We start from the raw sequence: 13310 nt of genomic DNA, 5'->3' as shown, positions 1-13310 counted from the left end.
GGGAATAGTTGAAAAGAAATATTTGAATGGTGGGAAGTTAATTACATGATAAAAGCAACAGAAAGATGGGGATAAGTGAACTGGAACGGCTAATACACACAACTGCCTTGTATCCAGAGGGAGGGGGAATAAATAACTCACACTTACCACACACTCAACAAGTACTAGGGATAAATGCCAAGTTCTACATTTAGGAAATAGAAACCAAACGCACAGTTACAAGATGGGGGACACTTGGGTCAGCAATACTACAAACGAGAAGGATCTTGGAATTGTTGTAGATTGCAAGCTGAATAGGAGCCAACAGTGCGATATGGCTGCAAGAAAGGCCAATGCTATTTTGGGCTGCATTAATAGAAGTATAGCTTCCAAATCACGTGAGGTACTGGTTCCTCTCTATTCAGCCCTGGTTAGGCCTCATCAAGAGTATTGTGTCCAGTTCTCGGCTCCACAATTCAAGAAGGACGCAGACAAGCTGGAGCGTGTTCAGAGGAGGGCAACCAGGATGATCAGGGGTCTGGAAACAAGGCCCTATGAAGAGAGACTGAAAGAACTGGGCATGTTTAGCCTGGAGAAGAGAAGATTGAGGGGAGACATGATAGCACTCTTCAAATACTTCAAAGGTTGTCACACAAAGGAGGGCCAGGATCTCTTCTCAATCCTCCCAGAGTGCAGGACACGGAATAACCGGCTCAAGTTAAAGGAAGCCAGATTCCGGCTGGACTCAGGAAAAACTTCCTGACTGTTAGAGCAGTACGACAATGGAATCAGTTACCTAGGGAGGTTGTGGGCTCTCCCATACTAGAGGCCTTCAAGAGGCAGCTGGACAAGCATCTGTTGGGGATGCTTTAGGTTGGATTCCTGCACTGAGCAGGGGGTTGGACTCGATGGCCTTGTAGGCCCCTTCCAACTCTGCTGTTCTATGATTCTATGATTCTACTCTTGGTTCTGTATTCCTACAGATTAAAAGCACAGATGAAAGAATGCACTCATCAGAAGGCAGACCAATCAGGATAAGGTGGTGTAGTGGCTAAAGTGTTGGATTGGGAGTCAGGAGTTCTGGGTTCTAGTCCCCACTCGGCCATGGAAACCCACTGGGTGACTTTGGGCCAGTCAGACTCTCAGCCCAACCTACCTCACAGGATTGTTGTTGTGAGGATAACATGGAGAGGAGGAGGATTATGTACACTGCCTTGGGTTCCTTGGAGGAAAAAGGTGGGATATAAAAGCAATAAATAAATAAAATAATAAATAGGATTACACCTTTAATCTGTGGCTCTGATAATTGACTTCTCTGCTGGCTCTTTAACATTTAATGTTTTAATATTTTAAACATTGTATTTGTTTGTGTTGTTACTGTGTTGTTGTTTTGGGTTTTTAAAGATTTTAAAACCACCCCAGGGGCATCTGCCAGTTGGGTGGTATAAAACTATAAAAGATAAATGAATATACAAGTTCCAACCATTGGAGAATGGTGTCAAAAGACCAGGCTTATAATGATAATTAATCAAGATCTCCATTAGGATTCATTTCGATAAGGGTAATTTAACAGTGACACAGTGATACATGCAAGATTGGAGACTGATTTTAGGATACGGTAAGAAAAATATGTCCCCGAGACAATGCCTGTGTTGAAGAAGCTTCGGCATTCTTGTAAAATGTTCTTTATCTTTATCTGGGATTTTTAAAAAAATACTACACCACCCTGAACGAGATTTACTTTCTTAAGCTGCAGTGTTAAAGGAGAACTCAATTCTGTTTGTGCTGATGCTTCAGAGATGTATTTTAACCACATGAAATTTTCATTTTTAAAAATTGAATAAAGATGTTCACAAATAATTTTTAGAAGGTGAAAGAATCCACTTCAGTCTGGCTACTCGGGAACAAGGGAAGCACGTGCAAGCACCTGCCCAGATCAAAATCTGGCTGAAAACCAGTAAGAGCGAGAGCCTCCAATGCCTACAGCAAGCCTCAATTTGAAGGGCATCACTGCTGAAACAGTTTCCTCAGAGCTGCAGTGCAAAGCTTCTGGAACCAGACAAGCAGACATCTTGGCCCTAACACAGGGCTGCATTTACCAAGGTAGCAAACCTAAAAATGGGCCACGTTGCTTCAGTCAGGCCATGTAACCAAACACTCCTCGATACAAAATATTCCCTGCATGGAGAAAACAAGCATGTGAGGGATCCAGCCTGGCTGTCTCCTTGACATGCTGCTAGATTTCAGGGAGGGACCGTAGCTCCGTGGTTGAGCATCTCCTTTGCATGTAGAAGGCCCCAGTTTGATCCCGAGCATCTCTTAAGGCAAGACAGGAGAAACACTTGCTTGAAAAGAGCAGTCAGTGTCAATACTAAGCTAGGTGGACCAGTGGTCTATCTTCCAGTTTACGGGGTATTTCTGCAGGTGTACCCCTTCACCTGAACACCAGCTGCAGTGGCGTCGGCCGTCTCAGTGAGTGCAATCCTAGCCGTGCTCACTTGGAAGTAAATCCCTGTGAGTTCAGTGGGGGGCTTGCACCTAAGAAAATGGGCATAGGATTGCAATCAGAGAGAATTCTATGCGCTCTGTAATTCAGGACTGTGGACAGCTCCCATAGCATTCAGCTGCCTTAAGAGATCAATCTATTGGTCTGGTATTGTGCGCTCTTGACTACAACGGGTATTTAGGCAGAAAAGCCACCTGCCACTTTTTAACTGGACACACCAGGGATTAGACTGGGACCAGAAGGGCTCTGCCATCAAATTTGGGAGGCACCCAGCGAGGCATGTTTTAGATGCCTGCAAAAGAGCTATCTTTTTATCCAAGCCTTCCCTAAAGGATTGCAATGCCTAGTTAAGTTAGGTGGTTTTTTTCATTATTTATTTATTTATTTATTTATTACATTTTTATACCGCCCAATAGCCGAAGCTCTCTGGGCGGTTCACAAAAATTAAAACCACAATAAAACAACCAACAAGGTTAAAAGCACAATTACAAAATACAGTACAAAAAGCACAACCAGGATAAAACCACGCAGCAAAATTGATATAAGATTAAAATACAGAGTTAAAACAGTAAGATTTAAATTTAAGTTAAAATTAAGTGTTAAAATATTGAGAGAATAAAAAGGATAAAATGGGTAAAAAGTAAAAAAAGAATAAAATTATTGTGTGTTTAGCTGCATTTTCAAATATTTTAAACACTTTAACCAATGGGGTTTTGTATTTATTATGATGCAATTTAACTTCTGATTTTGTAAGCCACTTAAAGATATTTTTTTAGGAAGGGTAAGCAATATATAAATTGATAAAACAACAACAGCCCAGCTGAGCCGCATGGGATCAGTTCTGAAATGCCCTCTTCTAAGGCAATGTGTTCTGGTTTCTGATTTTTGAAGACACTGGTTATTTATGGAGGCATTTAAAACTGTATATAACATCCCAATGTTGTTGACTTTTTATTTGATCGTCTTGTTTTTTTAGAATGTTCAGACTATTGTTCTCTGGGAGGAGGATTTGCATATGTTGTACACTGCCCTGGAATCTTAATTCAATGAAAGGTGGTATAAAATGTTTTAAATAAAATAAAATGGAAGCCCCATGGCACCCTTCCACCACAGATGGCAAACAAGGCCCTGGTGATGGCATGACAAGCGCTTTCAAGAGCTGTCCTCCGCCTCCCGAATTGAGAGGTGATGAAGTGGAGCCAGGAATTCCCTGAACTTAGCTGCAATTCCCACAGGAGCTAAGAAGGAAATGAATTGTCTCAGTAACAACATATTGCTCCCTATTGTAATGCAAAGTATTTTGGTCTGACTTGGCCTGGAATTAGCAATTAAGACCCATTAGCTTTACAAAGGACCTGTTCCTGGTGGAGCAGAAAACTTCTAGAACTGGTTTGTTGATAGAGATCAACACAGCTGCCTGAATATTTTGACTCTCCTTTGGGGTACCACCACAAGGGATGCCATGAAGAGCGCCTGCACTTCAAACTTTTCTGTTGCACCACTGACAAGGAATAAATTGCTCATTCAATGCAGAAGCCAAGAGGCCAACAGAAAATCCCCTCTCCTACTATGGCAGCCTTCCTCAACCTGGGGCGCTCCAGATGTGTTGGACTGCACCTCCCAGAATGCCCCAGCCAGCTGGCTGGGGCATTCTGGGAGTTGTAGTCCAACACATCTGGAGCGCCCCAGGTTGAGGAAGGCTGTACTATGGGGTGGAGAAAAGGTGTACAAAAGGAGCTGGGTCTCCTGGGTTCAGTTCACAGGTCTGGCCTGAACATCCTTTGCACAACTTCTTGTTTATTTCGTACTCAAAACAATTCCTGTAGATTATTGGATGACAATAGAGGAACATAGGAAGCTGCCTTGTACAGAGTCAAACCATGGGTCCATCTAGACCAGTATTGTTGACACTGACTGGCAGCAGTTCCCAAAGGTTTCATGGAATTACAGCGTTGGAGGGTTATGAAGTCCAAGACCTTGCTCAGTGTGGAAATCCAGTTTAAAGTATCTCTGACAGATGCTTGAATACCTCCAGCAACGAGAGCCCACTGCCTCTGTAAGCAGCTGGTCCCATTTTCAGACTGCTCTGACCATCTGCTAATTTTTCCAACCAAAATGACCATTAGGAGGTATCTCTGACATTCAACCAAAATAACAGGAGTTTTTTCAAACATGAATATTTCCAGTCTTACCTGCAGTTGCTGGGCACTGAACCTAGGAGTCTCTAGATACAAAGTGTGTACTCTGTTAGAGCAGTGCGACGGTGGAATCAGCTACCTAGGCAGGTTGTGGGCTCCCCCACACTAGAGGCATTCAAGAGGCAGCTGGACAACCATCTGTCAGGGATGCTTTAGGGTGGATTCCTGCATTGAGCAGGGGGTTGGACTCGATGGCCTTGTAGGCCCCTTCCAACTCTGCTATTCTATGATTCTATGATTCTATACTCTACCACAGAGCCATAGATACTCTGTATAAGGCAGATTCTAACATCTGGTCATCATGCAACCAAATGGGGGAAATTACTGGCTACGTTCATACACACCGCTAAGCCATGGTTTATTTTACAGACGAGCAAATAAACAGCAGGTTGTTCTCCCTATTTCTGGTTTGTTTGCTTTTTGGTCTCCCACACATTTTGCCAGCCTTCAGAGTAGTTCATTTTCAGGATGCTCTTGCTGGGCACTTCTGTTTTAGGGTGGGCAACAGAGTAAACAAACCAGGTCTAAGCCACAGTTCTAGGTTCAGACAACATGACAAGCCATAGTTTAAACAAGCCAGACTTCCTAAGCCAATGACAAAAAATGAGTTCTATTTGTAGTTTAGAGCTGGTTTACAAACCTTTGCTGTTTGCAGGGTTAGGTTCAGATACAATGACCAGCCAAATTTCAACAAACCACACCATGGCTTAGCATTAAGTGTGAACCAGGCCACGAAAAGGTTGGCTCCATTCTCTTGAGATCCATATTCCACAAAGTTGCTCAAGTACTTTAAAAAAAGTTGTATTAAGCTCAAGGCCATTGCTGCACCTTGTAAAAACCAATCCCCTAAGCTAATAAAGCATTCTTACTTTTATTACAAGTTGCAGAACCAAGCCCTGGCCTTGAAAATCAGACCTTGAAGAATGCCTGGGAGTCCTTGCGCAAATGAAGCCCTGAGCAGACATTTATTTCATTTTTCTTTCCTTTGCAGCTAAGCTAAGCATCTTCCTACAGTTGTGAAAACTAATCAGGATCCCACCGGAACCTGCCAAATATTTTGTTGGTCTCCCCGGAAATCTGCAAATGTGAGCCACTGTGGGGTTTTCATGGAGCACATCTACAAAAGAAAAAGATCCCTGATGTTTTGAAAGTAAAAATAAAAGGAGAGGGCTGTTTACTGTTTTATTATTGTATCAATGGCCAATAAAAGGAGCACTATATATAAAATCACAAACAGCCTGGGGTTAGCATAAATAGATCTCTTACGCATGGGATCTGCATGCATCACAGAATGCCTCTCTCTGTAGATATATTATTTTTACTTCGTAATTTTAATTATGAACTGCTTTTTGAGTGTATGAAGTACTCAAAATACATTATTACAATAATGCGCACAACAGTCCTGTAAGATAAGTTAGTATTACCACCACTCTCTCGAACAGCAAACTCAGGTAATAAGTAGAATCATAGAATCATAGAATAGTTGGAAGGGGCCTACAAGGCCATCGAGTCCAACCCCCTGCTCAATGCAGGAATCCACCCTAAAGCATCCCTGACAGATGCTTGTCCAGCTGCCTCTTGAATGCCTCTAGTGTGGGAGAGCCCACAACCTCCCTAGGTAACTGATTCCATTGTCGTACTGCTCTAACAGTCAGGAAGTTTTTTCTGATGTCCAGCTGGAATCTGACTTCCTTTAACTTGAGCTTGTTATTCCGTGTCCTGCACTCTGGGAGGATCGAGAAGAGATCCTGGCCCTCCTCTGTGTGACAACCTTTTAAGTATTTGAAGAGTGCTCTCATGTCTCCCCTCAATCTTCTCTTCTCCAGGCTAAACAGGCCCAGTTCTTTCAGTCTCTCTTCATAGGGCCTTGTTTCCAGACCCCTGATCATCCTGGTTGCCCTCCTCTGAACACGCTCCAGCTTGTCTGTGTCCTTCTTGAATTGTGGAGCCCAGAACTGGATGCAATTGAAGTACCAGGACTCTAACCAAATTAAATTAAAGTACCAGGACTCTAACCAAAACAACAGGGAGGCATGTTCAGAGGAATCCTGAGGTTTGGAGAAGTACAAAAATATTTTGGTAATAAGTCCTAAGGGGGCAACCCCTCCCTAAAAACAAACACATTGAGAACTCAATGGCTGCTAGTCCTGATGGCTAAATGCAACCTTCAGCATCAGAGGCACTAAGCCTATGCTGGGGAACATGGGTAGGAGGGTGCTCCTGCACCATGTCCTGCTTGTGGGTCCCTGGTCGACAGCTGGTTGGCCACTGTGTGAACAGAGCGCTGGACTTGATGGACCCTTGGTCTGATCCAGCATCAGGGCTCTTCTTATATTCTTAACTCAGTATGCTCACTAGCCACAAAATATTGAATGCCGGTTAAAAAAAGAAAAATGGGGGGGGGAATGGCTATGAGGGAGGAGTGGAACAGAATATCTTATAGGACAGGATTCCTCTTAGGAGGTGAGGATACACTGCAACATTTTGTTGCAGTTTCTGCTCCCCACCCTCCAATAGTGAACTCAGGGAGTTAGACACTTATTAAGTTTGGAAGCAATCTAGGGCCACTTAAAAAACAGGGAGTGGTTTCTATATATTCCGGGGACACCTTAAGCACACTGATGTTTGTAAATTAAAAGAAAAAGAAAGAGTAACCCCCACATCTAAAAAAACCAGCCTCACAAACAACTGTGAGTTTCCAGGTTGTACAGAAAGTTGCAGGGGCAGGTCTGGAGGTGGGGAGGGAATCCTCTAACAGCGAAGACTCCTCGAGAGGGATATTAGGATTAGGTAGGTGGATGCACTATGCAAGGATCGTTTAGGAGGCAGGAAAGGAATACAAAACACCTTTTTTTCCTTTCTCACTCTCCAGCATCCCCATCCCATATAAAGTGCTGATAAACCAGACCCAACGTTAGGAATATAGGAAGGTGCCTTATACTGAGTCAGACCTTTGGTCCACCTAGCCCAGTATTGCTGAGGGTACCCTAACTGGCAGCAGTGGATGTCCAGGGTTTCTGACAGGGGTCTTTTCCAACTCTACCTAGGGAAACCGGGAATTGAACTTGGGATCTCGTGCATGCGACATGAGTGCTCTACCCACTGCGCCACGGCCCTTCGCCGTCTCTCAGCCTGACCTACCTGTGATGATAAAGGCAGGGGGACTTTCATGTATACCACCTGGAGCTCTTTAATGAAATAAATACAGAGGTAAAAATGAAACGAACCAAAAATCACCCCCTCTTTCACACAACCTGCCCCACAATGACAGGAGGTAATGGCGTGTGTGTGTGTGTGAGAGAGAGAGACAGAGAGAGAGAGAGACAGAGAGAGAATATATACAGGTATGTGAGCGAAAAAGTCTATATAACAGTGAGCCAGTTACTCTGTTCCCTGCATCTCCCAAGCCGGTGATAGCTATCCATACTAAGCATCCTTTGGCATTTCTTTTATAAAACACCTTCGTCATCCCCCACCAGCACCCCAGCGCCCCAGTTTCTTGATATTCCAGTCACGCAATTACCTCCAGACCTGATATTTACCACCCCCGATTCCTTCCTCTAGTTATATCTCCTCTCCTTTCGCTACTGGGAAATCTGGAGCCAGATCAACCAAGCCTTTCTGGGAACTGGGGGGGGGGGTGTTGACACGTGCCCCACGTTATCATTATTCTCACGCCGAGCCATTTTTCAATGCGAACGAATATATCAAAGGCCTGAAAACTCAGCTACTGTTCCAGTTCCAGCCACCCCCGTACACGCACAGCTCCTCCTGTTCCCACTGAGATCAGAACCTGCCCCCAATGGGCAAGAGGGGGAAAAAAGTAGTAGTAGTAGTAGTGGAGGGAAATAATACAGCAGCATCTTTTTTTCACCTCAACAGCAGGCCTGGGAGGTACAATTGGTTGCCGGGGCAACACCAGCTACCAATTGTGGGGACCCAGCGAGTTAAAAACCAAACCCAGCGAGCAAGACGGCTCCACTCGTACTCTCCAAGGGCGCGTTCGCAAGACCACGCCACGGAGCTTATCCGGCATGACATGAAGGTGGAGGAAGAGGAGGAGCAGACAGGGTCCTCGCTAACCCGCGAGGCACAAAACCCCTTGAAATGAGCTGCTCTGGATCAGTAAAGCATGGAATCTGAAGGGCAGATGTCGCAGGAAACTCGCTGAAGTTCTGCTGGCAAGAGTAAACCCTGGAGCTGATCTTTCTCTTCACCAACACAACCTGCTTGGTCACCTGCCGCTCGCTCTGGCCCAGATGACGGAGACGGTGAGGAGGAAACGTCACTGCAGCAATGACGCGGAGGTAGATGTGGAGTAGTAACAGGTAGTGGCCGTGAGAAGGTGGACCCACGGAGGGATGAGGCCCATCGAGGGAGCCTTGCCCCCAAACCTGGTCTGAGTCTGCATGGCGGATCAGCGGCTAGGTGCCGCCCACCCACGTACGCCGACCCGAGCTCCACCAATGAAGAAAAGCGGCATTACATCAATACTGAAATTATAATAATTAACAAATATGATGCAGCTAACAGTCCAAAGAGCGGTTCATTCAGCCAGGCCGTTGGGGTGCTCAGTTCTTCCCGCACCCCGTTGAATGCTGATCGATGGCCCGCAGCAGCAGGTGGGGACCCGGGAGGGGGCACTTCTGCACGTTACATTTTTTTGGGTCTGCTACACCTAAGATGATTTCAAGACTGAGCAAGCTCAGAAGCTACAGAATGTTGATTATCCGCTGGGAAAGAAACTGAACACTGTGTATGTGTGGGAGGGAAGAAGAAGCGCGTTTTGTGCCTTCGACTTACAGCATCTTGCAGGAGGGCCTGGCTGGCTGGCAGGAAGCTTGAATGAAAACAATCCCGCTAGGAGGTGAGGATACACTGCAACACTGTGTTGCAGGCCTCACTGGTTTTAAAAAAACAAAAGAAAAACCTCTACTGACATCAACCAGTCCTCAAAATATTGAGAGAAGTGAGGAAATTATTTGCTTCAAGGAGGCAATGATCTTTGCATATCCCAATTATGATTTGGTAGAAAGGCTGACTATAAAACTACAGCTGTACCACCCATGCAAGGAAAACACACTCTGGAGACTCAAGGATTCTTTCCCTTCCTTCTCCTCATGAGCACTAGAAGCTTAGGACATCGGACATCATGTGCAGGCAGCAACGTTCTAACATTGTAATCCGCGAAGGAGGGAACCAATCCTTTTGGAAGATGCGTGTGCCGGTTTAAAGACGTGTACATGCACATGGGTGAGCGATAATTGGTGTGTGGGTGGGTGTCATGATCATATGTGGACTGTCCTTTTATCTAGTGTGCAAATCAGTCGTGTGTGTTTTCCTGTCATCTGGTGTGCAAACCAGCCCCTTTTTTCTCTTCAAAAAGTTGAAATCTAACTGCCTTTGGATTCAATAAGAGGATCAGCCCACTTACACGAACCAGGACTTGTATGAGAAGCAGCACATGCTAACTTTACGAACACTGGGAGTGCTGGTTCAGGAAGAGTAGTCATGCAATGGCTTGAGGATGAAGTTGGACCCGGATTTTTCCAGTAAATGCTTTTTATATTTTTCCTGCACCTTCCGCCAAGCAATGGCTGCGATAAACATATCGTAAGAAGCCACCCTAGTGGGCTGCCAGAGCGGCCACTTTGATTCGTTCCCAGTTAATGCAGATTGCTGCCCCTGGCATGTCACTGTGAGTCGACAGCTCTCCCATGAAAAAACGATAGACTTCAAACCCAGCCCCACACGATTGTGCCTCTCTGAGCTGGATGTCCTCTCTGATCACAGGTGGACGAAAAGACAGAGGGGTGCCTAAAGGGAGCTGGCGTAGTTTACTTGACCGGTAGTGATTCTCTAGAGCCCCAGATGGAGGACATCCTTTTTTAACTTGCTGTTAACCTAGGAACCTCCAGGTGTGAGGGGTGTGCTCTGCCACACAGGTAGATGCCATTCTCATCCTCCCACGCAAAGTGTTTTCATCACATGAGGCTCAAAAGCAGCTCTTGCTCCATCAGGGTTCACAACTAAAACATAAAAACCCATGGGCCAGAAGGTTCATTTGCATTACAAATGCCTCTCTCTTCTGCTTTCTGTTCTGCGACAAACAGCTGGTCAGGTTAACACCAGCTGGCACAGGAGGTGAGGCTCAAAAAGACATTTAAGCCAGATGCGCAAACACTGGTTGGAATCTGCTCTAGGTCCAGCGAGTCCGGTGTGGCTTACTCCGACCAGTTCTTAAAAGTCTCAGAAGGGGAAGGCTTTTCCACCCCATCACTTGCTCCCTGATCTGGTCAACTAGAGATACCAAGAACTGAACTTGCATCCTTCTGCAAGCAAGCCTTCTGCTCTCACACTGAGTTATGATCCCTCCCCAAACAGCCTCAGCGCCCAAAAGACAGACACTCTCCATATGTTCAATGACACTTCTGCTTTTCAAATAAAGCCCAAACGTGACTTGAAAGTCAGGTCAATCCATAGGGCATAGAAACCTGGGCATGGGATTAACAAGGGCAGATGGGGAAAGCCACATTTGCAAAGCCACACCTTTATGCACGGTGTTAATTCATCAGAAAGACCCACCTCATAATCCCACACACACAGCCACTAAAGCAAATCAAAATCCTGAGCATCTCTAAGCATGCACTAAAATTCTGGGGAAGCGAAGAGAAGCGAGTACTTCAGTACTTAATATGACTGAGGTGTGCTTGAAGGTCATTAGCCAGATAGGTTTTAGGGAGGTAACCAACTTGTGCTAAATTATCCTGAGCAGCTTTCCTCTGGATTCAAACTCCCATTATCCCTAGCCGGCATGGCCATTATATTCCATGGGAGTACTCCACAGGATGATGGGAGTTGTAGTCACACACACATCTGGAGGGCACCAGGCTGTAGTCAAGTACACACCAGATTTAGGGAAAGGAGAGAACGGGTCACTCCACTCTGAATGACACGTTCATTGTCAGAATTTCTTGCTCTATCTCGACCGATCGGGATTCCTGGATCTCTTTCGCTCTCGATTCTTGTAGGACGGAATTCTCTCCCGACCTGTTCATTTTTAAAAAATTGATAATTAACAGCGACATTCCCTCAGAGCCAGTAATGCCATGGAGGTGTTTTTTTCTCAGTGCAGCTAGGATAACACAATGGAAGGAAGGAAGGTACAAGGTTGCAGCAGAAAAGGGGTTAAAAGACGGTCGCATCCGGATTATTAGTAGGGAGCATCATTTTGTAAACATATGTAGTTCCCATGGCAACCAGAGCCAGGTTCCTTAGCTACGAATGGAGGGGGGGGGGAGGCAAAGCAAAATCAGGAGGGGATGGATGGCAAGGAACAGAGGGAGGAGGATTTTTTCCCTTCTTTCCTGGGATTCCTGGAAGCGTCACCAGAAGGAAGGAACAAAACCGTGTGTGGGGAGAGAGAGAAGAGGACAGACTCAGGTAGCCCCAGAAAAGGACACATCCAGGGTACATAATCGATAAGCAAACCTTTTTAATACTAAACTTCCCACCCCGTATTTTTCTGAGATAGAATCTAATTTAATAGGAAGTTACAGATCAGGAATTTAGATCAGTATGGGGGCAAAGAGTGAGAGTCCCATAGACAAAGGTTTGTTTTTGACAAATTTGCTGTGTTTTGTTCTTTCCTTTCTTTCTGGCTATTTACAAAAAAAAGACTATAAAAATCTGCCAATGAAAGAGGCAACCAAGCTGAAAGGTGAAGATTAAGCTGTATGGATAAGCACAGGGCATGGTTCCCCCCCTCCCCACAAAAAACCTTAACTATAGTGGGAGCAAAAGAGGTGAAAGAAGGAGGTGTAACAGTTGGCAGTAGCTGATTCAACTGAAAGTAGGCTTCTCTGTCTTTATAAATGACGATCCTCCAAAATTAGATTTTTTGACACGTAACAGCCCTCCCCCTAAAAAAAAGCCATTTCCTTCCAAAAGGCCCAGAAATCATGCCTGTTCCTGTAACCCCCAACACCCAGGGACATTGACTGCACATCTACAATACGCTAGACCCTGACTCAGAACCCTGGAAATCTTTAGAACTCCCACCCCACAATCCATTTGCCAGATCTGAATTCTCCCTCCACCACATTGTTCAGAATCCTATATGCGCCCTCATTTGCAGAATTCACCCCACCCTCAGGCACAGAGCCAGGGAAAAAACACACTAGACATTCAGCCAAATATCGGAGCCCCATGCGCTAACATGGTACGCCTGCTCCTTGCAATGCCCCACACTTTCGGCCTATTTCCTGGAGTCTGGCGAGGTTTCATTGCAACTAGCGCTCCCCCTATCCACCCCTGTCCTTTCCAGCCTCCGCTAGACCCCCTGCCCCATTGCTTCATGACCCTCAGCCACCCTCTTGTGACCACCCACTGATGCACCCCCATACTCCTGCCCCCAAAGCCTCCATTGATCATATGCCAGATCCCAAACCCATTGACTTCAATCTCCCCCACTGCCCAAGGGAGACAATTGGCTCTGGGTTCAAGGAACTGAAGAAGAGGGCAGAGAACCCATTTGGGTTTTCGTGGGTGGGTAAATGGAAACATTGACCCACCTTTCATGTCCTCATTTCCACTATTGCTACCCCATCACCTAAACCTCCCTGTGG

The 13310-nt window shown here is 45.5% G+C and overlaps 1 protein-coding gene across 2 annotated transcripts in view; it reads right to left on the bottom strand.

Moving 5' to 3' along the window:
• Positions 1-13310, bottom strand: part of CNIH2 (cornichon family AMPA receptor auxiliary protein 2) — a 36333-nt gene that overhangs the window by 22272 nt on the left and 751 nt on the right. The window lies entirely within an intron of this gene.

The sequence above is a fragment of the Elgaria multicarinata genome, chromosome 21 (assembly GCF_023053635.1).
Source record: "Elgaria multicarinata webbii isolate HBS135686 ecotype San Diego chromosome 21, rElgMul1.1.pri, whole genome shotgun sequence".
NCBI classification, from domain to species: Eukaryota; Metazoa; Chordata; class Lepidosauria; order Squamata; family Anguidae; genus Elgaria; species Elgaria multicarinata.
Note: the sequence above shows the minus strand (reverse complement) of the source record. Positions and strands in the feature narration are given on the sequence as shown.